Source organism: Cyanistes caeruleus, chromosome Z (assembly GCF_971803275.1).
Source record: "Cyanistes caeruleus chromosome Z, bCyaCae1.hap1.1, whole genome shotgun sequence".
Taxonomy (NCBI): domain Eukaryota; kingdom Metazoa; phylum Chordata; class Aves; order Passeriformes; family Paridae; genus Cyanistes; species Cyanistes caeruleus.
The window spans coordinates 16,706,361-16,730,422 of record NC_141732.1 but is presented as its reverse complement, the minus strand read 5'-3'; the positions used below and the strand labels follow the sequence as shown (position 1 = coordinate 16,730,422).

The window sequence follows — 24,062 nt, the reverse complement described above, 5'->3', positions numbered from 1 at the left end:
AGAATAGACCATTTTCTGGGCTTGAATTTGGCTTGTTTATTGAAGAAGACTTTTGTCCAAGACTTTTTTTTTTTTTTTTTTTTTTTTTTTTTTTTAATTTGATTGGAGAACAGCGAATATGTCACTGGATTGTAAGAAGAGGAAAGATAGTTTTGTAATTAGATGCTACACTATCCAATGCTGCCCTTAAGTACCACATTCTTTCACTGTACAAGCCTGCCAGGAAAGGAAAATATTATAGATAGCTTCAGTTCACAGCTTTTTTTGAAATTACCTCCTTGAGCCATAGTTACCTAGATAGCCCATGATGTGCAGAGCATCACACTGATATGGAAAAACTTGAACTGGTCACCCTGATTCAATCTGAAATCTATGCCTTTCTCTCCCTTAAGATATTGTCAGAAATACAGATTTTTTTAAACAGTTTTTAATAGATAAAGTGGAAATCTGAGTATGTTTAGACTAAGAATGTCTACATTAACTTATATGAGAAAATCCCCCTGGGTTTTTTATGAGATTATGTTGCTGAAATTGACTTCTTCCTACCATTTCCACACCCTGGCATGGCAACAAATCTTCTGAGTCACATGGCTTTGATATCTTACATAAAGAATTCAGGGTCAATAGGATGACTGTGTTAAATCAGGCCCATTTTCCTTGACAAAGGCTAAAGAACTGAGTTTTCAACTCTTTTCATCTAGTTGATAGTGAAAAAAGGTGCAGAAAAGAAGACTGATGCTCTAGATAGAGCACAGACATTGATTTTCATGTATAAATATTAAATATTCTCAGAATATAATACAATATAGATTATTTAAATTCAACCTAAGGTGGATACAAGTTGCCATGCAAATGATACTAGAGGAATAATGGCATTTCACTACTGTAACAATTAACAGAAGTGTATCATTCTTCAGACTGCTGTCTAGACAAATATCTTATTACAAAAATACTTTAGCAATATCCTTGGAAGTGCACCATCTAAACCAAGGAATATGAACTTGAGTTACAAATATGAGCTGTTCTTATCTAGAACTTCAGGTCAGTAGCAGATGTTACACATTCCTATAGACGCATGCCCAAAGACAAGAATTTTTTTTATTTTAATGGCAGAAATCTGCCAGCTATTCTTGCCTTGTCTGCAACAGCTGAGCAATCTTTCAGTGCCATGAGGAGATTGAAAACTTGGCTCATATCTAGCATGGACAAGCTTGCCTTAATCACATTGCTCTTTTACATGTACACAAGGACATCAACATTGACAGTGCTACAGTAAAGCAGCCATTTGCTGAAAACAACTGTCAACATTGTCAAGTTTTTTGGAACCTTTTACAATGTGATTTCAGTGACAAAGCTTGTATAATTCTGTTTATCAGCTGCCGGAACAAATTTCTATAAAAGAGATACATGGAAAAACATACTGGAGCTGGATTTTCTGTTATCAATTTCTACCTGAAATTCTAAAGCAAATGGAATAGAAGACATTAGAAGATAAATTAACTCCAATATCCAGATATTCCAGTTCCACTTAAACCAATTTCAAGATTTTTCACAAGAAGTGGCAAAACAAAGTAAAATATCTTGTCTGCAGTTCAAAAGTGAGGCTTATTCTAAATTCTTAATGTCTTTTTATTTCTATACTAATCTTGCCACTGAACTTGTAAAGATATGCTTGAAAAAAATAATTACATTATTTTTGCTGCTGATAACCTGGAATTTTAAAAATCCCAACATGTAAGACTCAGAATAGGCACAGAATAGGTAAATAATGCAAAGTGCATAGTAAAATGCTGCAGAGGGTGGGGGAGAAACATTATTTAGGATTAGACTAATTTAGGCTTGGGAGTGGTGCCTATATCTGTGCCTATATTAGCCATTGGGAATTCTGGCTATTCTAGCAGTGCTCAAGACCAGTCTCTCAGCATCTGCCACTCTTTAAGTTACTGGACCATTAACATAATTCTGCAAATGGGTCTTAGGATTCTTGGCACTATGACACCTTCATCTTATTGTATTCTAGTTTTATGCTTTTCTAGGAGTAAGTATTACTTAAATAAACAACAGAATAAATGGCATTAAATAGTATTTTGTCAATCAGAAAAATACTTACATGAAAGTGTATGAAGTTATTTCCAGCCAAATTTCATCCCACAGTGGTCTTTCTGTTTACCCAAAGTCCTAATTCTTCTAGTTTGCCTTACAAAAGTGGGGTTTTTTCTCTCTTTCAATCAATCATTCTTCCCAATGGCCCATAAAATACCTTGCACAGAGGAACAGGGCATGTTGCTCAAGATCTTGTCTCCTATCTAAGATAGGTTATGAGGACAACTCTGTGTTTGTTCCTGCAGATCTATTCAGACTTAGTACTAATGCTGTGGAATCTATGAGTCCATGGATTACCAAACAGTCCCTCTTTAGAAGGTTCTGGATGATGCTACCAACACAAAATTTCCCTGCATCATCTTAATCATAATTTCTAAAGGAGTCTTTTATATATGTGCTAGTTGCTGACACTCTTAGCTGTTCCAATTCATTTCTCTAACAGATCCTTGCAATGCCTGGGAGATATCTCGGCTCAAATGTTACAATTACTGGTATTTATCTTGAGTTAAAGAGAAAGGAGGTAGCAGAGGATGGATTGTGGGCACAGTATGCATCAGACCCAGAGAGTTTCACAGTGCACACTGTCAAAGTGGTGACTCAAAGTTAGTTTGGTTGGTGGTCTGACCAACCAAGATAAACAATACTCTTGCCCATAGACCAGGTTATTCAGCTATATGATAAGGATGAAAGCTAATTATGGCTTCTGCAAGGACTCAAAATCATTGTATTGGTTTTGCCATGCAGGGGAAACATTAAGTGGTACAGAATTGTATATGTGTTGCTCTAAGCTTTAGATGTGTTTCTAACTCTTCCTAAAGTTTAGGAACACTAAAATAGTTAATCTTCACGATGACAAAATGAAGCAGGGAAATAAAGTGACACCCTTGAATGAACTGTGAGGAAATAAAATACACAACATGTGATAATGCCTTGACTCTGTTACTGTGCATTTCTGGGCTGAAAAGATATGGTTTGATGGGTAATTTGTCATGCTGTGCAATAGAGAACAACAGTAAAGAGCCTTCAGACAGAAGAAAATTACACAAATAGTAGGGTGGAAAGGTATAATTGAAGATGGCAAAAATCTGAAAGAAAGACATTTAAAATTACTGCACTGACCTACTAAATGCAGCTGGGTATGGAATCCTGGCCTCAGAAGAAGAGGCATTAAATGACTGCAGACTGTGACACTACTGCAGGATAGTGTCAATCTCATGGAACTCTTATAAGATTAAAAAAAAAATGTTAGATTAAATAAATTGGATCCTTCTTTTACACTTGCATGCACAGCCTGAACAAATAACGAACTTACAAGAAAAAATTTCCCTATGGTCAAGCTGGAAACTGGCATCCAGACCAATGGAACCACGACCTCCCTTTCTTCTCATGATCTGTACAAGGATTCATCCTCCGCCACTAGATTTGTGTCTGTAGACATCCTAGTGACATGACTATTTGCTGCTGCTTGAGATGATTTGTTCACTTGTCTCAGAAGAAAGAAATTATAACCAGTGATTTCAGTGCTCCAAAGATGCCAGGCAAGAACCATCAGAAGTGTGTTCTTTTCCGCTCAATGGGTCCACAGTTTCTCAAACTCTTGGTTCTTTAACAAAAGCTGTTGAGAATCAGAGAATCAGAGAACTAGAGAATCAGAGAAGGGACCTGTAAGGATCATGGAATTTGAATTCTGACCCTGCACAGGACTCTGCAAGAATCACATCATCAGTCTAAGAGCATTGTCTGAGCACTTCTTCAACTCAGGCTTGGTGCTGTCACCACTTCTCTGGGGACCCTGTTCCAACTCTGGGTGAAAAACTTTTCCCTGATGTTAAACCTAGACCTCCTCCAACTCAGCTTCATATCATTTACTCAAATCCTGCCACTGGTCACAAGAGTGTAGGTATCTGTACCTGCTTCCCTTCTTTCCCTCACGAGAAAGTTGCAGACTGCAGTGAGGTCTTCCCTCTGTCTTTTCTTCTCCCGGTTGAATAGACCAAGTGACTCATACAGCCTCCCCTCCAGACCCTGCATCATCATCCTTGTGGCCCTGCTTTGGACACTCTCTAATGGCTTTATCCCAAAACTGCTCAGGATTTGAGGTTATGCCACACCAGTGCAAAATAGAACAGGACAAATGCTGCGGCGACGGAAAGCCCAGAGCACCACGACTTCTCTAGAGAGGCAGCCCTGCAAAGGGCTGGGCCGAAGCGCGTGTGAGCAGCTTCGGGCAGGCGAGTGATTCCAGCTCGGCTCAGCAGCAGCGGGCAGGTGACACGGGAAGCAGGGACGAGAAAGCTGGTCCAGCGTTCTGCTAAGCACAAACCTTTATTCAGACAGAGCTTTGGCGAAGGGAGGCAGCAACAGCTAATCCGCCAAACAGGGGAAAACCAGGGATATTTATAGGAGAGGAGAGGGGTGGGGGGAGCCCGAGGTACTTGGATGTGTGGGACAGCAGGGGGGAACACCAATGGGGCACAAGAGTTTAACATAACTAACTCAAAGATCCCTCGAGCGATACATTGTCTCTCTCTGAGTGAAGATGTCTTGCCTCCAGGAGAGAGCCAGGATATCAGGCTCGGCAGGCTCTTCCGCACCCACAGACAAGCACATCCTTTGACCAGCAGGAAATGTTATAACTGATGCACACCATTAAGTGTTTGTGTCTCTCCCTTGGAGATGGAATCTTGCGCTATAGAGATTAAACCAATTGCCTTCCCATAAGGTATTTACAATTTACCTACATTTCATCCTTCTTTCTCTTCTGCTTCCCATACCATCCCAGAGCATCAATGAAAGACTCTAAAGGAAGCAGAAGGAGACCCTGCTTTTCCTTTTGATTTATTACGTATTACCTACTCTTCTCAGAGACATGTTGTGCTCTGAACCCCTCAGAAATATTTTGGTGATGTAGGCTACCAAGGATTGATATGGTATCTGTTACTGACTGATCTGTGTCTTCATGAATGGGAAATGTTCATATTACTTGCCAGCTTCTTACCTTCACTGATGGATGCACTTTTGTGCTACATAAAGAATACCACTAGCACTTTGTCTGCTCTTCAGGAGACGTTTGAACTCTGTTTCATATCTGCATGCTTTTTTGTTCAAGCCAAGTCAGAGAATACATCTCTTTCTCATCACAATTCTACCTGAAACACCAGCAAATCATCCTGAAAATGAACTTCACAAGATTCTCACATTGTGGGTACAGCATACTGGCACAACAGGAAAGAAGTTGCTGAGTTAACAGTTTCCCAGATTCCTGAAGCACCCTCTCTGCACAAAGCCTCAACTACAGAGAGCCAGAGCAAATGCAGAATGAGGAAGTATCCCATTGAAGAGATACGATAAAAAATTTTGCTATAATAAAAACATTTTGAGCATAAAAATATTCTAACTGGTGAAACTGCAGGTAGTCTGTTGTTAAGTTAAATAAACAATGAAGCAAGCCAGATACTTCAATAGCAATTGCTGTTCCATGACCTATGCTATTCAAAAGGCTACCTTTCAGTGCATTTAAGTACTAATTGAAGATAATTCTTCAGTAAAATAAGTGGTTGTTTATCACACATCATTTGGTAATAGTCAGGGGCTTGTACGATTCTGTGGCAATTAAATTTGCCAGAGAATCCACCCACTGCTGCAGATGGCTGCAGGATGAACATTACCATTTTTAAAACTAAAATAGGACTTGGTAGAAAATGAAATCTTCCAGATGTTAATTGAAAAAAGGATACAGTTTACTCATGCCTTTGTTGGTGAGAAGGATGCCAGCCAAGCAGCATTGTACCCAGGTCATGAAAAACATGAATCTCTGTGACAATAGAATTATATCATGTATGTGAAGATCATCTGCAGGTATAGAAGTTTCTCATGTAAAGAGTCACTTCTTTGGTGCTGTCTCCTGGGATGTGGCTCCCTCTTTGCAAAGACTTTTGATGACATCCAAAGTACACTCAACCAATTTTTTCTTCCTTTTTGTCATTCAACTGTTGCTTCTTTTAAGTTACAACCAAAATAAATTTCCCCTGGAATCAACACTTTTGCTTAGACTTATGTATTGGGAGATGCTGAAGTGGCTGATGCAGGCTGTCATCTTTGTGTGTCCCAGTTCTTCATTAAGCTAACATCTTCATTGTGCTGAAAAAAACTATTTGTAGTTCAATGGAACTATGCAGCAGCTGTGTCATCAAGACACATTGTATTTTCTCCCAGTTTGTTGTTGGGGGGTTGTAGCCATGCCTGAAAATAGGAAAAACTGAGGACTCACCAATTACGTGTCCCTCTTCCCTCAAACAAAAAAAATCCAAACTCCTCAGCATCTGCATGTGTGATCTATGCTGTATTTCTATGAACACATGTGCAAGATGAGGACAGGTTTATCATTTCCTCTTGTAATCTCAACCTGAATTCTTCCAAAACACATCACTCCTTAGGACCATCGTGAAGAAGGTGAGTTAGGCACAGATGCATTTGGTGAATACTGTGTCTGCAAAGACAAAGGAGGAAGCCATCAAGGCCCTGACCATCTTGACAGGCTATATTACCCTGATAAACTTACCCTCCACTCATGTTCCCAGACCCAGTAGCTAACCTTTAGTTCAGCCCTTTAGTTCAGTGGGCTTTAATCAATCACAGCTAAGTTTTAGGTGTAGAAATCTCTGAATGGACTATTAGGCTTTGCTCTGAGCAGCTGTTTCCTGGATAAACAGACTCCTGCTTTTTTACCAGTGCCATTTTGCACTTTTCCCTGAATGGGTTAATGAGCCATGGTGCAGCCTCATCTCAGCCCTGTCCCTGGCCCACCTCCTGCTATTCCTGACTGTGCTCTCAGGGTGATCCCTGGACCTGACTGATTATGCTGTGCAGACTCTCTGGACGAATTACAGTCTTCATCTGAACCATTCCCTTAAAATCTAACTCATCAGAACAGAGCAGCTCATCAGAAAGCTGGAAGCATTAATAGCCAAGCAATATTCACCCAAAATAAAGTCACTGAAGGACCAAGTAAAATGATAATAGCAAACACCTGTTTCCACTTATGCATCTTATCCAATGTATTTCAACTGCAGTTAATAACTATCATAATCACTCAATACACATAATCCTTGTGGTATACATGTTTGAGACAGTGATATCAAGTAACCGCGTTATCTATGTTATCTATGTTATCTAATGTCATATCAGCAATTATTACTACTTCACAACTTATCATTGATACATTTGATCAGGGTTTTTCCAAAGCAACATTTATTTAACACTTATTTAGACATTAATCAAAATTCCTAACACTGTTGTTTATTATAATCTGATTTTGGATAATTTTTCAAATCAGTGCTCATAGGGGCTTCAGTGTTACTTCAGCCTCAATGACTATAGTACATTAATGCCAGGAAACAACAGGGGATTAGAATTATATTTTTGTACATACAAGTGGCAATTGTAAAACTCAATTTTTCAGAATGTCTGAATTCTACTAGACATTTTTCTGCCTACTGCTGTGCAGCACTGGACAATGTTTGCTGTCATACTAACAACTGGGAAGGTGGGTCAATGAGAGAAAGCCAAGGTGAGATTAGTTCTCTGTATTATTCCAAGGAGCAGGAAAATGTATAAAGAGTGAAAAAGACCCCTGTATTCCTCCTTTTTGTACTACAAACTGTGACCAAACAGGTAGGGAGCAGCCAGCAGCCAGCACATCAATCTATCAATCCATACACAATGTAAAACATACAGACCTTAGTAATGCTCAGATTCTGTGATAACTTGAGTGCTTAAAATACCACAAATATCAGAATTAGCTGCCATGCAGCTCTAAGCAAGTTGGGTCTATGCATATAGGCATGACAACAGCTTTTAATCACTTCCCCTCTTTGGTGCCAGTTTTCTGACTGAAGTCTCAGACAAGCGCACGAAACCTGGTATTTTCCTGGCAAATTTCTTCTTGGCAGACTTTCTATTTGAGCAGGCAGCAGGTACGTTACCAAGACTATCCTTGAACTTATTCCATTATTTGAAAAATCTGTAGGTGTTAGCAATCCCCAGTGAAACAATTTTATGTGTTCCTTTAACAGACAATCTAGAATACCACTCCTGTTCATTTCAAATTAATGCTAAAACATCACAGAAAATCCAGAGCAAGGCACACACCCCAAAATGATAAGTTTAAACTTGAATGGTTGAAATTTGACAACTCATAAATAATGAAAATCTCAATGCAATTTGTGTATGTCTGTGGTACCAGAACCACCACAAATTGTAGCTTTCAAATCAATTGTCCATATAGAATGAAAGCACTAAAAAAAGGAGGCCCACTTACTCATTTATTAATAAGCATCTTTTGTAGTCACCAGAACAAATGCAAAATAAATCTCTTATCTATTGAACAGAATGTATTTATAAAACTGGAGCCTTCATGAGTTTGGGAAACAACAGCAAAATATGGAAGATTACTTGCAGGAAGAGGAGTTGAATCATATTCACATGAAACTGGGAATGTTTAGTGAGACCCCTTATTTCACTGATCCTTTCCAATGTTTATAATAAATATTCCTTTTCAAATAATTAGTTTGACAATACACCATATTGCTGATTTGCACTAAAATGTTTTCGTTCTGAAAGCTCATAACATTTTGAGGGTTTCAGTTTGCTTTTAGATACTGTCTGTGAATCACTCCATATCATATTTACGTTTGAATTCTTGGGCAACTATACTGGCAATTACTATGTAAAAGAGTTATACAAAATAGCAGATCAGTCTGTAAAAAAACACACTCTGGCAGAAAAGGTCACTATTAAGTTATTACTTTAAAGTAACCTAAAATCAATGTTAACTGTTCTACGGTAAACATTGCTGGGGAAGTTCTCATGCTTTTTCCTGTTGAAGGTATCCTGGAGCACAATTAAAATAATGGCATATACACAGTCAAGTTCCTCCAGACTGCAGCTGCTCACGTTGCTTTGAGTCCAGTGATATAGATGCATTCACACCTATCTCAAAATTATTATTCATTTTTATTATTTTAACTGTGAGAAAATCTAGTAAGACAAGTTTGTTGTGACTTAGGTATTTGTAGTTCCTGGAAGGAGCCTTCTTATGGCACCAACCTGTCACCTAATAGGTGTGCACCTAGTTTGCAACTCCTACATAAACATCATGAAACTGAGGCAGTGCTACAGCCTTCACAGAGCTGCACAGAAATTGCTCTGCATGAGAAGCCAAACTTGGGCCCTGCAGTGTCATCTCCTCCCTTACTGCCCCTATAGCTATTGAATTACACAGACACACTGGCTACCCACTATTCCTGCATGTGTCAGAAAGTACTTCTGGCTGCATTAATAACTTCTCCCCATCTTTTCTTTTGCATTTGTTAAACAAGTTCTACAAATAGGAGCATTTGAGGTGCTTTTACAGGTGTGTATACAGTTGTCTCAGCATTTCAGAAGAATCATTAATTTACTGCAAGGTCACATTCTTCTCTCACTCACTATCCTTTCCCTATGGTGCTTTTAATTTTCTTTTTTGAAAAGTTGTTTTCACTTTAAGGAATAAAATTGGGATAGTAGAGAAGCATGTTCCAAAGTTTTCTTCTTCTCCCACTCTTGTAGACATGTTTTTTTTCAAAAATGGCTGGGCTAAATGATGCTTGAGGTCCCTTCCAATTTGGTATGCTGTGATTCTAGGATTATCTTTTTTCCTGCTTTCAGCTACATTTATGCCAAATCTGACTGGTTTTGCTGCACAGCATGCATCTGCCTCTGCCTACAAATGGCCACAAACAGAGTTACTGCTACTCAAACACTGTCTCTTCCCTCTGATTCCTTCTCTACCTCATTGCATTTACTCCATGCTCTTTCATAAGTTATGGACCTACCTATTTCCAACATCTTACTGTGCAACTTCTTTCCTAAATAAAATTCTTCAGTTCTGTGAAATGTGGCTTACCACCATTGCTAAGAAACACTTAAATGGACAGATACCTCATCTTATCTATCTTAACCCTACTCTACATCCTTTTCTCAAAGTTGTTCAGAATGCTGCAGCTAAACTCACCCTTTCCCTACCATACCTATATTTTCTATATACCTTCCAATTTACTTTTTCTCTGGGGAAAAATCTCAGCTCCTACTCTGTATCAGGAAAACCTACATAGCATTGCTCTCTCTCTCACTTGCCAAATGTATATTTACAGCCTTTTTCCTTTCAGAGTTTGCACAGTGGTAAAGGGGAGGCCACATGCAAATTTGCCCATGTATATTTACTGTTGTATTGCACCTATTTGAGTAAATTTGTGAATGGGCAATTTCACACTCCATCACCTTGCTACTGTGACCGTGTAATTCCCTCCTGGAAAACCTATGGACCTATCAGTGGAAGTAGACTCCCACCCCTTTTCTATCCCAAATTTGAGCCAATTTTGTTGTATACAAGCTCCTCAAACATAGCTGCTTTTCAGTCAGTCGGGTTTCTTTCTCAGTCCTTTTCATTTGGGTATGCTTCAGGCATGGAAATATCAGAATTTAAGACCTGTATTTGCTATGATAGCTCAAAAATAAGAGGAGGTTATTTTATTCCTTGGAGAATCCCTTGTCTACATTTTGCTCTGCTGATAATCCATAAGAGTCTTCACATAGATCACTTTTCTTTTTACAATGATGCTATCTACTTGTTTGCCATATTCTTATTTTTTTTTTCCTGTTTTTTTTTTTTCCTACTTATTTGTATTTTATCTATAAAATCAAAAACCATTCAATGAGCCTTTATTTTTCTGAAGTATGTCTAAGTTGATGGTGCTAGAAAAGTGATCTGTGGAAAACTAAAATAGTAATAATAAGTTAGGCATATGATGATCTGGAGTTGTATAATATGCCCATTATCATACGATCTGTGCAGTTTTGTCATAGCTTTTTAGCACCTGAAAAACTGAATATAGGCCAAATGTTGAATCTCTATTTTGTGTGATGGAGAAGGGAGACAGATTTTATCTGCAATATGCTCAGGCTGACTTTCTAGCATTTTGGAAGTGATTCTTTAACAAATGCTAGGGAAAAATAAAAAAAAAAAAAAATAAAAAAAGACATCTTGGATTAAAAAGCTAAAACTCATAAAGCTGAGAACATATTACTTAGATGAAGATTTATGTGCCCAAGAGATACCACTACCAATTTTCCAAATTCTTTTCTCTCCCCAAGGTCTGTGGCTAGGAAGAATTGGATTTTTGCCAGTTACATGGAGTCAACAGGGCAAATCTTGGTTCCATCATTTCAAAACAGCAGAGTCAAGCCCACTTTCCACTGTATTTTGCAATGCACCTGAGCAATCCTTCAAGTGTGTAGTCAATTTTTTTTTTTTCAGGATAATAAACAAGGTCAGAGCTTCCTTACCAACCTCAGGCTGAACACAGAGGGCTGAGTCGAGATTTGGCTCTCTTTGTACTTCCCCACTTAGTACCCCAGTAACCTTGACCTTATAACAAGGTCAGGGACACAATGAAAGGGAAACGAAAAAATTGCCATGTGTGCTGCTTCCTTCTCTGGAGGCTGAAAGTTTCACCTCTCTGATATGCTTATTTGGCTCAGAGTAAAAGTTCCTGAGAGCAATCACAATCTTAGGTCTCATGTGGCAATCTGCAGAGCAAACAGGCCAGCCCACAGGCAGATTACTCACTGACACTTTCACAGGGGGTCAGACAGCTTCAGTTTGCCTACCTATAATCATACTTCTTAAATAAAATGATTACACATTTGTAAACAGATATCCTTAAATAAAAGTATAAACCTGATAAAGAGAATCTGGCATGTTTAAAGGTAACAATTTTTATCACATAACAAAGTTTTACAGAATTTCCACACAAATACTGTTCCAGCCTAATCAGTGGGGAAATCATTTATGCCATCTGCACTCATCAGGGACTGTGCTGTGGACACAATACAGCAAATAAAAACAGCAAGGGTGGTAAATGAAAATAATATGCAGGGATATATACTTAGCAAGCAAAATCTCTAAACCAGTAACATTTCAGTGAGAAGTACTGGATCTTTGCAGACAGAAATATGTTTTTCTGATAGCAGTTATAATTAACAAGGTATTTTATTTATTTTAAGGTATTTTCTTCACCTGAGCCTGGCTCAGGTGAAGAAAATGATCTTTATAAACAAAATTAAGGCAGGATTCTTTAAAAATACATAGAGAATGTAACTAATGGATAGCAATAACTCTTTTTCATATATTTTAAATCAAAGTAGATTAAAAGCATGCATCAGTTGTACTAATTAATAGGTAGAATTACAAGAGAGTTTTGAATTTAAGCCAAGATAATATTGAAATAACTATATGTGATCTGCAAAGGATCTTCTTCAGAAAGATAATTTCGAAAATAAATGTAGTTCATGCCATTGTTTCTTTTTCTGCATAGAAATATAGAGACACAAAATCCCTTCTTTTAGCTCTATGCTTTGATATTTTAACTAGCTAGTGTAGCAGACACATCTTAAAAGAAAAATTATTATTTTGCTTTCCAGTAATTTCTGTGTAAAAACCCAGAATAAGCTCCTTTATTTTCATTCTTTTGGTTCATTTTCAAGACATTGTTAAGCTCTCAACTTCTGTGACCTACTACACAGTGACATGGGTGGGTATGGCTGTTACAAAAAAAAAAAATAGTCTGAATTATTATTAATTTTTCCTATTCCTTTTTCAGAAATACAGAAAACTAGACTTGTTTAAGGCAATGAGAACAGTGATTAAGTTTGATGGTAATGTGAACTACGATCATTGTTTTTCAAACAGTAGAGGACAACAAGAAATTTCAGAATTTCCATTCATTAGGACTTTTAGAACATTAATTTTAATCTAAGAATAGAGTGGATAGGAGGCTTGAAATGAAATACTTGATTTATCAAACATGATGAAAGTACAAGATCTTTATTACAGCAGATACGAACCCCAAGAAACAAGTTTCCACATAGAAAATAATAAAAACACTTACTTATTTGGTACTCAGCTCTTGAACCCTGAATAAGCGAAGTACATATTGAGAGAGAGGTACTTAAAATGTTTCCATGGATACAAGATGATGCCAATAAGGTCCATGTTCCTATCTGAAAGGGTGCCCCTGCAGAGACATACAGCTTAGTGAGTGGTTGTTTATACAAATAAATAAATAGGAACCTTGTTTATCTTACAAAGAGCTCCTGATCCACAATTTTCAACTCATTTGTTAGAAAGGAACACTTTGCTCCTTCTGAATAGCATATTAGAGCAAAGTAGACACTACTGAAATTTTTTCTTTAAAGACACTTGAGTTTATGGCCTAGTTTTTGAGGGGAAAATGGAGTATCTAGGTATGCTACTACCAATCCCAGCACCTATGCTGGTAACTTTTAACTCTGTGAGAAAGTACACTGGTGCAAATTACACCTTTCTTTCAAGGACCAGAAGTTATCTCCAGGAAGAAAAAAAGAGAAAAATAAAAGCAAGGGGCAGATATAAATTACAAATAAATTATAAATATAAATAAGGACAATCATACCAAGTTTTAATCACCTCCTTCAAAAGAGCCTCCATTTACTTTAGGTCCCATTTTAAAAGTGGCTGGTTCCTAGACTATGACAGCATAAGTGCTACAAACATGTGATTTTGAAATTCAGACTCTCAATTCTTCATGCTTTTTAATTTTGGGGATGAAATTAATACCTTCTACATGGTATGCTTTAGTTTTCTAATACTATAATATTTGGGAAAAAAGCACAATGAGTTATCAAAGATACTCAACTTTAACAGTTAGCACAATTTGATAACCTGAATTGAAATTTCTGTGTGCTGTGTTCCTATTTTTAAAAAGTTTTCTTCCAGCTACAATTAAGAGAACACAGCCTCATCTTGTTCATAGATTCCTCTTGGAATAATGTAATTTTAACATCTATTTAAAGGAGGAAACTTTTTTGCCATACATGAGCCTCTTGGCCTTCCTTCCTCTTGAAGAACTGATTCCTGGATACTGGGTAAGATGATTGAGTAGATATTTTCCATTTGAACTTGCAAAGTACTTTTGAAGGGGGTTGGCAATGCTCTGTTCGCTTGCCAGCACTGACAAAGGTCTGCTTGTCAGTGATACCCTTTACAGCTAAATTTACTTGGGAGTGACAGAAGCAGGTGCACCTTGGCCTGCCAGACACTTGTGCACGCACATCATGCAGCCTACAGGTCAACATCCAAAGGAGAAAAAGCTTGGGTCTGCAGAGCTGAGGGTGAGTGAGGCAAACACAACCCAAACTGGGGGGCTTCTCTTCAAAGCCAGCTGGTCTGGCTTTATTCTACAGGAATTTTTTTACCTGATTTTTTTGATCAACGAAGCCCTCAGCAGGTGCTGACGGGTACAACTTCCTGGAGAAGCAGAAGAAGGGCACTGGTAAGTTTTAATAGGAAAAAAAAATTAAATAATTATTCTTATGTCTTTGGAATGTTCTGCTTGCCACAGCGCTGGGTGATTCAGCTCCAGGCTCATGGTTACTCTCACAAAGCTTTCTTCAAGAGAAAGCAGATAATCTTTGTAGAGTGCTTTGCATTTAACTTGATACAGTGCTTGATTTTAGCTTCTGTTGCCAAGAAAAGTTTCTGTAAACTGACTGGATGCTTCTACTCACTTTCTTTCAAATTGTTTCTATGATTCTGAATGAAAAGAACATAGAGGATTACATGCAGCAACAGCAGAAGCTAAACAGTGCTGGCTGAGGGTGTACTGTGTGCTCTCTCCATCTGCCTCCTTTAAAATAAATGAGTTATCCTGGTAATTTCCAAATAAATCAAAAGGATTTTCTGTCTGTAGACTGCTCAGTATTCGGAGCTTCAGCAGCCATTCTGAGGCTTAGAAATTCCTTCTGAACATCAACTAAGTTTCTTTTGTAATAAGTGAGTGAAATTAACACTGTTTAGAGCATTTTACAAGACAATCAAAGGTTTGCCACACAAAGCCATTGCCTTATACTAAAGTGAAATTTAAATTATAAAGGCTTCATGAGAGCATTGCTTGACATGGTGCTTTTCTAAGATATCACGGATTTACCCATTCCCTTGTTTTAAAACCACAAATTATACCTGTGTGTGCATTCTTAAATTTGCATAAGAACTGGGAAACTAGATGATGGGGAAAAAAGATTTTTTTTTTTTTCTAGAACAATAAGATTTCAATTAATGTGAAAATGCATGAAAATGTGACCACATGTTAAAATAAATATTTTTGTGAGGAGAAAAGTGTTTTTATTATTATTTCTATTTCAAGAACTCATTCTTTTAACTGTGTTTCACAGTATTCATTACAAATTGTTGTGTTAAATTGAAAACATTTATTTAAGTGAGTAAACAGACAGAAAACTTAACCATATGAATCATTTTCAGTAAACAGATTCCATAGTCACAAGTCACAGCGCAGCATAGAAGACACTAATGGGGGAGAAAAAGGAATCATATGTTAATATACTGTTGGACTATTTCTGTAGTAGGTCTCCCCCACAAATCAAAATAAATTATATGTCAGCAATTTGTAGTCTAAGATTAGTCTTAATAATAGTATCTGAATAATAATGACCTTTTAAACCCCCTGATCTTTGATTTTGGTTCTGCTAGGCTGCTTGGTGTGGGACCCATATCAATTTACAGGGAAGTCCTACCGCAGCAGAGGTAGATCAGGCATAGCTGTCATCCATTTTCTTCATTTTCAGAGACAGGAAAATGGAGAAGAGGTTATTTCTGTTTCTGGAATGTGCTATATGAAAATAATCACAATTTTATTTGCTGCAAAGATATCCTACTGTATGTGAGAATAAAAGGCAAATAGGATTAAACATCACTAATCAAAGCATAAACTTCTAAATATGAAAGATACATTTTCTGATCAAGTATGGAATACAGAACAAACAAAACCCTTAAAACTATAGCTGCCTTTAAAATGAGCAATGCCCGTAAAACTCTGCTGTTTCATAGATAACATGTATGGAAACCAAATCCCCTGAACAGTTATTCAAACAAAGCACTGTCAAATAAGAAGTCAGTAAATAGTAGTGGCAATTCCTGGAGCTAGCTAGATATTGTACATGCCACACTAAGCAAGAAAAAACATACAGCCTGTAGTTTAGAGTCTTTAGTTCAGTACACTCTAAGTTCATCAGCATTTTACTGATCTTAAAGGCTTAGAAACTGTAATCATGTGACAAACTCCTCAATAATTTAATGGAATTCCAGGTAAGTTAGTCTGTATTTCACTGCACTGTGGGCAAAAAAAAGTATTTTGTGAAAGTTAAGATGCTTTTCTTTTCTAGAAAAAGATTGTTTAATGTTTCAAAAGGTAGAGATTACTCACTAGTTAATTTAGACCATTACATTTAAATGAGTGCCCTTAATTAGTCTTTCTGGTAACTTATTACTGTCATCAGCAGATTTCAGCACATTAGAAAGTCTGAAATATTTCTGTTATTAATGAAATATTGAGATATTAAGAAATAGGAAAACCTAATTTAATGCATTGAAACTTCATAACTATTTCAGTTAGAAAGAGAATCACCTCTAAAATGCCTGCTACATTCTTTTATTTTTGTAACAAATATTCACTATTAACTAAGAGCTCTGTGATCAGTTTTGTAAACTATGGCAATTTATTCTACAACTATCTTTTTTTATTTTTTAAAGCTACAGTGGCTTTCAATCATATTTTCCAGTAAATCCAAGTTTTAGTGAAAGGAGGATATCTATATTAGTTTTTCCATAGTGCATGTAAATGAAAAGTGGGATTTGACCACAAAGTTTTGGCAAAAATCTCAATTTAGGAGATTCACATCCCAGATTGTGTTCTTCAAAAGTTAATTTAATTTATTTTTATATACTGTTACATGGTATTTTAAAACCTACTTTCACTTACACTGGCAAAAAACTGGACAGTTTCCACTGAAGACAATAAAGTTGCATATAAAAGTTAGGTAAGAAGATGGGATGATAAAAAAATCAGTGGGGGAATAGAATTAATAGCCATTTAATAATAATTAATAGCCATTTAATTATAATTAATAGCCATTACAGCTTCACACAAGAGTTCCTTAAACATGAAACATTTTCATTTTATATTTCTCTTATAAAATGTATGTGCATTGATGTATATATATACATGTATACATATACCTGTGCATATAAAGTGTGTGAATGTATAAATATATGTTATACATATATGCTATATATTTATTTATATAAGATATAATTGTTAAATATGTTTTTAATACTATTACTTTAATAATTATTTCATAAGTATTATTTTAAATATTGATATATATAATAATATATAATATATTAGTATATATTATATCTATTAAATATATATATATACTTTAAATTTATAATTATTTTCCCTATGCTACACTGGGAAAAATCTTTTCCTAAAAAAGACAATTCCTTCTTGGAATTTCATTAATTAATGTTTTTGTTCAGAAATTAATTGGTTATTGGTCTGAGATAGTGACCATTGTAATCAAAGGATCAGACTACCATTAGGAGTAGTGGAGGACCTCTTTGTAGGTCTGTTTGCAATGCAGGGAGCCACTTGAAGCCTTGCCTGAGGGCTCCGTGCCCCTGAGCAGTCCTGGTGGCTGCAAATGGATGGCTTTGCAGCTGCTTCCACCCCTGCACCCCACTGCAGCTCATTCCCAGGTGAAGGCGCTCTCAAGCACCACTCTCAATGACTGCTTGGAGCTCCACCCTCCTATCCCATTTCAAAAATAATATTGCACTCTACATTCACCATAAACTAAGTAACAAGGACAGGTCTCAAAGTACACCCCTCGTCACAATGTGCAAGTACACAAACTGTTTGTTAATGGGAGTTGTCTTCTCTAATTAAACTACTGACAATTTATTACACAGTCAGATATGGGTTTCTTCCTTTGAAAACAACTTAGCTTTATGAGACAAGCTCTGAAAGCACCACTTGAGAAATCTTCAATAAAGACAAAAGCACAATATTTTCTATGACTAACTCTAAAGGCACCAGATTCTAAATCAAGTTCAATAAATACAGCTTATAAAGAATAAACATCTAGATTTAAGTTAACATACACAAGTTTACTGGAAGCATGTAAAATAACTGCACAGGAAAAAATAATTAAAATAAAATAAAATAATGGAATTAATGAAATGAAACAGCAATTACAGCTCTGTTCATAAAAATAGCTAAATAGCATTATTATTTCTACACATATACTTAAAAGTTGTACTTACAGCACATGAAGTGCAATCTAATGTTAATGTAACTGATGCTCTGTATCCTGTGCAAACATAAGGGCAAAAAATTGAAAGCTGAACACTATGATACCAACGTGATAAGGATTAGTCCTGCAAAACAAACCTTTCTGTTTATGAGTCCCTACATTTTGTATTCTTTTTGTCTTCTTTTTTAACAAACAAGCTTTCCCCCAATAATTTCCATTTCTCTCTACTTTCATTATTATAACAGTAACAATACAGAAGTATACAAAATTGGTGCTTCCTATAGTTTTTGCTGTAGATACCTGCAGCAATAATTCTTGCCCTTTATTTTTTAGATTTCTATATGACTGTATGCAAATTACCCTTTCCCTAGTATCAATCCATCTCCTGAATTTAAAATTATTGTAGAAAGAATGTTGGGTAATAACAAATCATTATTGTGTGCAATAATTATAAGAGTATATTAACACTGAAAAAAATACAAGAGACTGTGAAACAATCTACTTGTATATCAGAAGATTGTTCCTACCCTTGCAAAAATACATCTGTCCATTTAATTATGTGTACTTGCACTATATCAATTCATTAGTCATTTAATACTCCACCTCAGTCTCACTGAAATGAGATTTAGGTTTGTTTTCCTCCACATTAATAGAAGGCAACTGTCTTCCACTTAGGATAAAGAAGAACTTGGTTCCTTTGTACCTGGGAGAAACCATTTATTTAAATAGCTTCCAAACTGCTAGGTTTAATCTGCAAAAAGGATGTGGGAACTCCTCACTGAATCTCAATTTAATCCAAAAATTTTTAACCCCTCTATCCCCACTAGCCACAATCCTCTTGAGTTATTTCTGCCCATATTCCTATTGTCTTATCTTCCCCTAGATGAATATGTAAACTACAAAAAGACCCTTCAGTCTTACTTAGGAGCTAAACTTTCTAAACCCCTTCCAAACATGTACCTATTCCCCAGCTCTTGCCCCTTTAGCTGAGCAGCAGCAAAGAAAAAAATTCAGTCACATCCAGAGATAAAGAAGTTTTACAGCTCAGAACTTCTAGCTGCTGTAGAATTAAAATATAAAGACAAATACGAGAGTCACCATAACATGTTTATTTGCTATTGAGAGTTTAAAACTAAAAAGGCTAACAATATATTAGGTCAATTCAAGAAGTTTCAGCATATATTTGAATGAAATTAACTGATTTTTTTAACAAAAAAAGAAAATTCTGAAGTTGTCTCTGTATGTTTTTTAGTTGCTTTACAAGAATAATAATTTCTAATTGAAGGAACTTCAACTAAGTTCTCAGATTTCTTCTCCTTTAGCCATGTTAGGGTAGCTATCTGTAAAAAATCATTGCTGAAATCAGATCTTGCTAGTCTGATTGGTGCAGACTTGCAAGAACATAACAGACCAGAAATGGGAACTTAAATCTGTGCATCATACAGGAGCTGTACAAAGAAGATCTGACTAGATCATATGGCATTAACAGAAATTTCAGATTAAATACATCCAGACCAAAATATATATATCTAAACATGACCTGAGGCTTGGTTTCCTTTTAACATCAATAATATCAACTTTTTAAAGTACTTTAATGAGAAAAGTTAAAACCTCACACAGGATGCTCATGGAAGGTTTAAACAGATTAATATAAGTAGCACCATCACATCTAGAAGCTGACACAACTATTGTGCAATTACATTTATGGTCACAGAAATTACAAGTTCTTCACTTTCCAAGAAGAGCTGTTGACTTTCAAAAGGCCTCTCTAAATCATCCAGTAAAATATTTGTGGTAATTTTTGTTTTTACAACAGAGATGTTATTACAGCAGCACTTAGAAGACATATTTATAGATCAACACCTGTGTTTCGAGATGTTGCAAGACAAAACAAAAACATTAATTTAGTACTGAAAAGTTTGAAAACACCCAAAACCTGTGCATTTTGTCAAAATGTCCACAGAATAACCTGTTAGTTCCTGGTATCTGCATGCAAGCATATCTGTATAAAAAAGCTTGAGAGTAATACCTTCATACCCTCATTCCATATACTAATCTATCACTATTGTATTCTCTATTCAATTTATGGTGTAAGTATCTCTGTTAGAACAGGTCAGATCATTGACCACTAAAATTTGTGCATCGTTTACTCCAATTTTCATTCCAGAAAGTGGTATGAAATCTGAAATAGAGACAAATTTTGTCAGAGAAATGACAAAAATCTGGTTGCTTATCTAAAATATAGCTCAAAGTCTAATCTGGAAAACCCCTGCAAATTATTTTTTAGGGGGGAAAAAAAAATTGAATACTCTAAGAGATGTCTTTCATGTGCAACATTTGACTACACACCTAAAGCCAGAATGGGAAACCATAGTGGTCTTCAGCAACAGGAGATGAACCTTTTTTTTCTCCTTAGAACATGTTTGATTCTGAATTTTATTTGAATTGTGGCTAGAGGTCCATCCAAAACAAACCTCCACTTTGCTTGGCCCTCAAAATTACCATGAATTTCATTGTCTACACAGATGCAGATGCTGATATAATTTGTAGCAGCTGCAGAATACTTAATTAAGCCTTTTCTGGCCATTTATGGCTGTCTGCTTCTGTATCACATCATCACTCAGTAAAAGATAGACAAAAGCTTGAGTGTCACACAATTAGCAAGGGGGTGCAATCATATTTTTTGTTTTGAGTTGTGTATTTTTTGTCAAAATATCTGAAAATATCACAATACCTTAGTCAGGAGATTCCATTTCTGGAAAAGAGAAGGAATGTGTAGCCTAAAAAAATTCTTTCCTAGTTCCCTCACAGATTTTCCCAAAATGAAAGTAAATCACAGGGAGATTCTCCATATTCAATGGCAGGCAATCACATAGACAAATAGATGTGGTGGAAGGAATAAAAAGTGTGTTCCTTACTGAAATGCAATTCTGGAACAATTTATGGAAGCCTTTCCTCTTAGAGATAAGTAGAAGGAACTGCCATAGGAGGAACTTCTTTAGAAATACCCAGCTAACGGTACAGAGGTTTAAGACTTCTGAAGCTGAATAAATTAACAATGAAATACAAAGTAATCCTACTCTGCATCAATTCTAGAAGCTGTGAGAGATAGCTTAGCAAGGGAGTTGAATAGTAAAGATACTGTATTTCTTGGGCAAAGGTTGTTTAAAAAATCTCGATAGACTTTAATCACAGATTTATTAAACCATAAAATAAATTACACTTCCACCAAATGCTTTGATTTAAAAAAAAAAAAATCTGATGCTTCTGCATATGAAGATGCAGAATTATGAGACTGATGAACACCAGTTCATTAAAATGACAGCATTTCCAAAATTATTCTTCAAATACATTCCTGTACTTAAACCCTATTCAGACAGGGAATTGATTCCAAATTTCCACTTTAAGCTCATATTTGATCTATTTTTGTATTTTTTGCATAAAAAAAAAAAAAAAAAAAAAGGAAAAAAAAGCCCATTTTGCTTGAAATTTTACCTAATTAACTTTATGTCAGAAGAGACTGAGGAAAGGATGTAGAATTGAAACTAGCTATTGAGATTTGTCTGAGACTAAAGTTTTGCTTGCCAATTTCTTACTAGTACTGAAAAACTTCAAAACCCTTGATACATTTCTTTCAGGCAAGCCTAGACTCACATTTTTGGAGTCCATAAACCTTAACAAGGAAGAGGTTAGTAAGTTAAATTCTTCCTCTCTTTACACTTAGTAAGATCATGGGCTGCAAGAGTTTTACCCCTAAAATGCGTATGTGTATACATAAACTCTATACATCTGGTGGAACATTGTTGTACCATAAGTACATTTGAATGATTTTCAGAGAGATAGTGGCAGTTACAGGAACTGGAGTTAGAGCATACCCAAAAATTAATATTGAGGCAAAAGCTAGATCTTGGTGGCCAGTGTCACAGGGCTGAGCTTCCATTTTAGTATCTCATCTCAGCCTGTCAGAGTACACTGGATTTCAACAGACTTCAGGGGACTTTGGATGCACCATATAAGCTCCACAGCCTCCATGTTCCACACCAAGCAGGAGATTCAGGATTTCTATAGCTATTCCTTCAGATGGCATATCAGTCTCATTTGGAAGAAAAATTTTTAAAATATACATACCTTAAGAATTACTTATTCCTAAAATGCATGTATGGTAAGAGTGGTTATCACTAGACACAGATTTAATTCTAATATCAATCTGCGTTGTCATTCACAAAGTGATAAATTCTATTTTTACACTTCTTACGACAAATTTAGTAATGTCTAATCTTTGAAAGAAAATGTATTTGTCTGTGAAGAAGTTATCTCCTATCTCTACTCTGAAAACAGTTTTTTAAAAATTTAGAATTAAAAAACGTCTTGGATAAAAAAAAACCTTTGCGCAGCTGTTTATGAGATATTTAAAGGACAACAGCAACTTGCAAACTACTGTTTCAGAAACTGCCTTTAGTGACAATGAAATACTTCAGATTACTAGAACAGGATCAGTTTAGCAAAACAAACAAACCCCTTTTTCATTGTTGACTTAACGCATTTGGCAGCCTTTTTCCCTCTAAAATCAATCTCTTCCTTGCAAAGGCCCTTGAAAATATCAGCAAGGGAGCACAAAAAACCCTCTACATTTAGGAAAAAAAAAAAAAAAAAGGCGGTGTAGGGGGAGAGGGGGAAGAAACATCTTTCCAGAAGGCTGGAAACTAACAGAAAATGCCCAGTATTAGTCGAACTCCAAGCCCCCCATCTAACCTCACTCACTCCACGGCTTTAACACCAGCCTACTGGACACTGATCTGTCCATTCCCAGGACTGCCATGCGCTGCTGGAGCTTCCCGAGCCTGGCCCTACGTGTTGGGCCGCTCCAGCCCTCTCCGAAGCGCCGAGGCCTTGGCTCCCACCCCGCCCCGCCCGTCCCGCGGCCGGCGGGCACCAGCCCCTGCTCCGGCCCGGCCCTGAGCAGGCGGGCTTGGCACCCCGGGTTCCGCTGGCACTGCACAGCCGCGCTTCGGCCTCACACAGTAGCTACACCACCAGTTTCAAAGGTCGAAGCGCCGGGCAAAGGCTCTGGACAAGCTCCGGAGGGGCCCGATGAGACCGGTGCAGAGACTGCATGAGGGCAGTTCTGCCGAGGGCGCGGGTCAGGGCTCTGCTCCCATCCACCCCAGAGTCGGGAGTTGGTCAGGACTTCCCGGCCCTGTGCTGGTCCCGGCCAGTCCCACACAGCCATAGCTGCGGCAGAACAGCCACCGCTGCCGCCGCCCGCCCTCACCGGGACCACCCGCTCGGCCGTGTGGGCGCCGGGCCGGCTTCAGCCGGGCCCCGCTCCGCCACAGCGCCTTCCCGCCGGAACGGGAGCGGGAACACGGCGGGGCCCGGGACCTCCGGGGCTGCCTTCCTCAAAGCACACCCAAGGACATGCGTGTCTGGTGTTGGTACCACACATACCTACCCTTGGTAGGAGGAAAAAAAATTAATATGCCGAGCTTTGCCACTATACAATCCACCCTGGCCTTTTAAACAGGCATTTATTAAACAACGAGATGACTGCCTTTTCCAAAATGCATGTCAAAGCATAAATACCGACTGGAGGATAAGTACAGCCTGCGATCAATAGTTTTGTAATTTTACTGGTAGTGTAGCATCCCTAAGGTAGGATTTAGATGGAGTTTATAACAGCTTCTGAAAACATCAAGCTACTTACAAGTAAG

The 24,062-nt window shown here is 37.2% G+C and overlaps 1 protein-coding gene and 1 long non-coding RNA gene across 7 annotated transcripts in view; one reads left to right on the top strand and one right to left on the bottom strand.

Annotated features, from left to right (window-relative positions):
* Positions 1 to 1,693: 1,693 nt before the first annotated feature.
* LOC111941566 (uncharacterized) lies at positions 1,694 to 23,683 on the bottom strand. 5 transcript variants are annotated; one of them, XR_015280805.1, is made up of 7 exons: positions 23,104 to 23,282; positions 18,362 to 18,408; positions 15,772 to 15,866; positions 15,482 to 15,544; positions 14,437 to 14,488; positions 13,092 to 13,217; positions 3,222 to 6,592 (listed from the first exon to the last, which is right to left on the bottom strand). It is a non-coding gene; the product is annotated as an uncharacterized LOC111941566 (long non-coding RNA). The 5 variants fall into 5 exon arrangements; XR_015280806.1 differs by lacking the exon at positions 23,104 to 23,282 and adding an exon at positions 19,312 to 21,821; XR_015280803.1 differs by lacking the exons at positions 15,482 to 15,544; positions 23,104 to 23,282 and adding an exon at positions 23,624 to 23,683 and having other exon boundaries at positions 1,694 to 6,592.
* MEF2C (myocyte enhancer factor 2C) overlaps positions 23,643 to 24,062 on the top strand; it is a 127,704-nt gene continuing 127,284 nt past the window's right edge. The window contains exon 1 of one of the 2 annotated variants that reach the window (XM_086868740.1): positions 23,643 to 23,808. The gene's annotated coding sequence lies outside the window, so the exon portion shown is untranslated. The remainder of the gene's footprint in view (positions 23,809 to 24,062) is intronic. The other variant, XM_086868743.1, reaches the window with a different exon arrangement.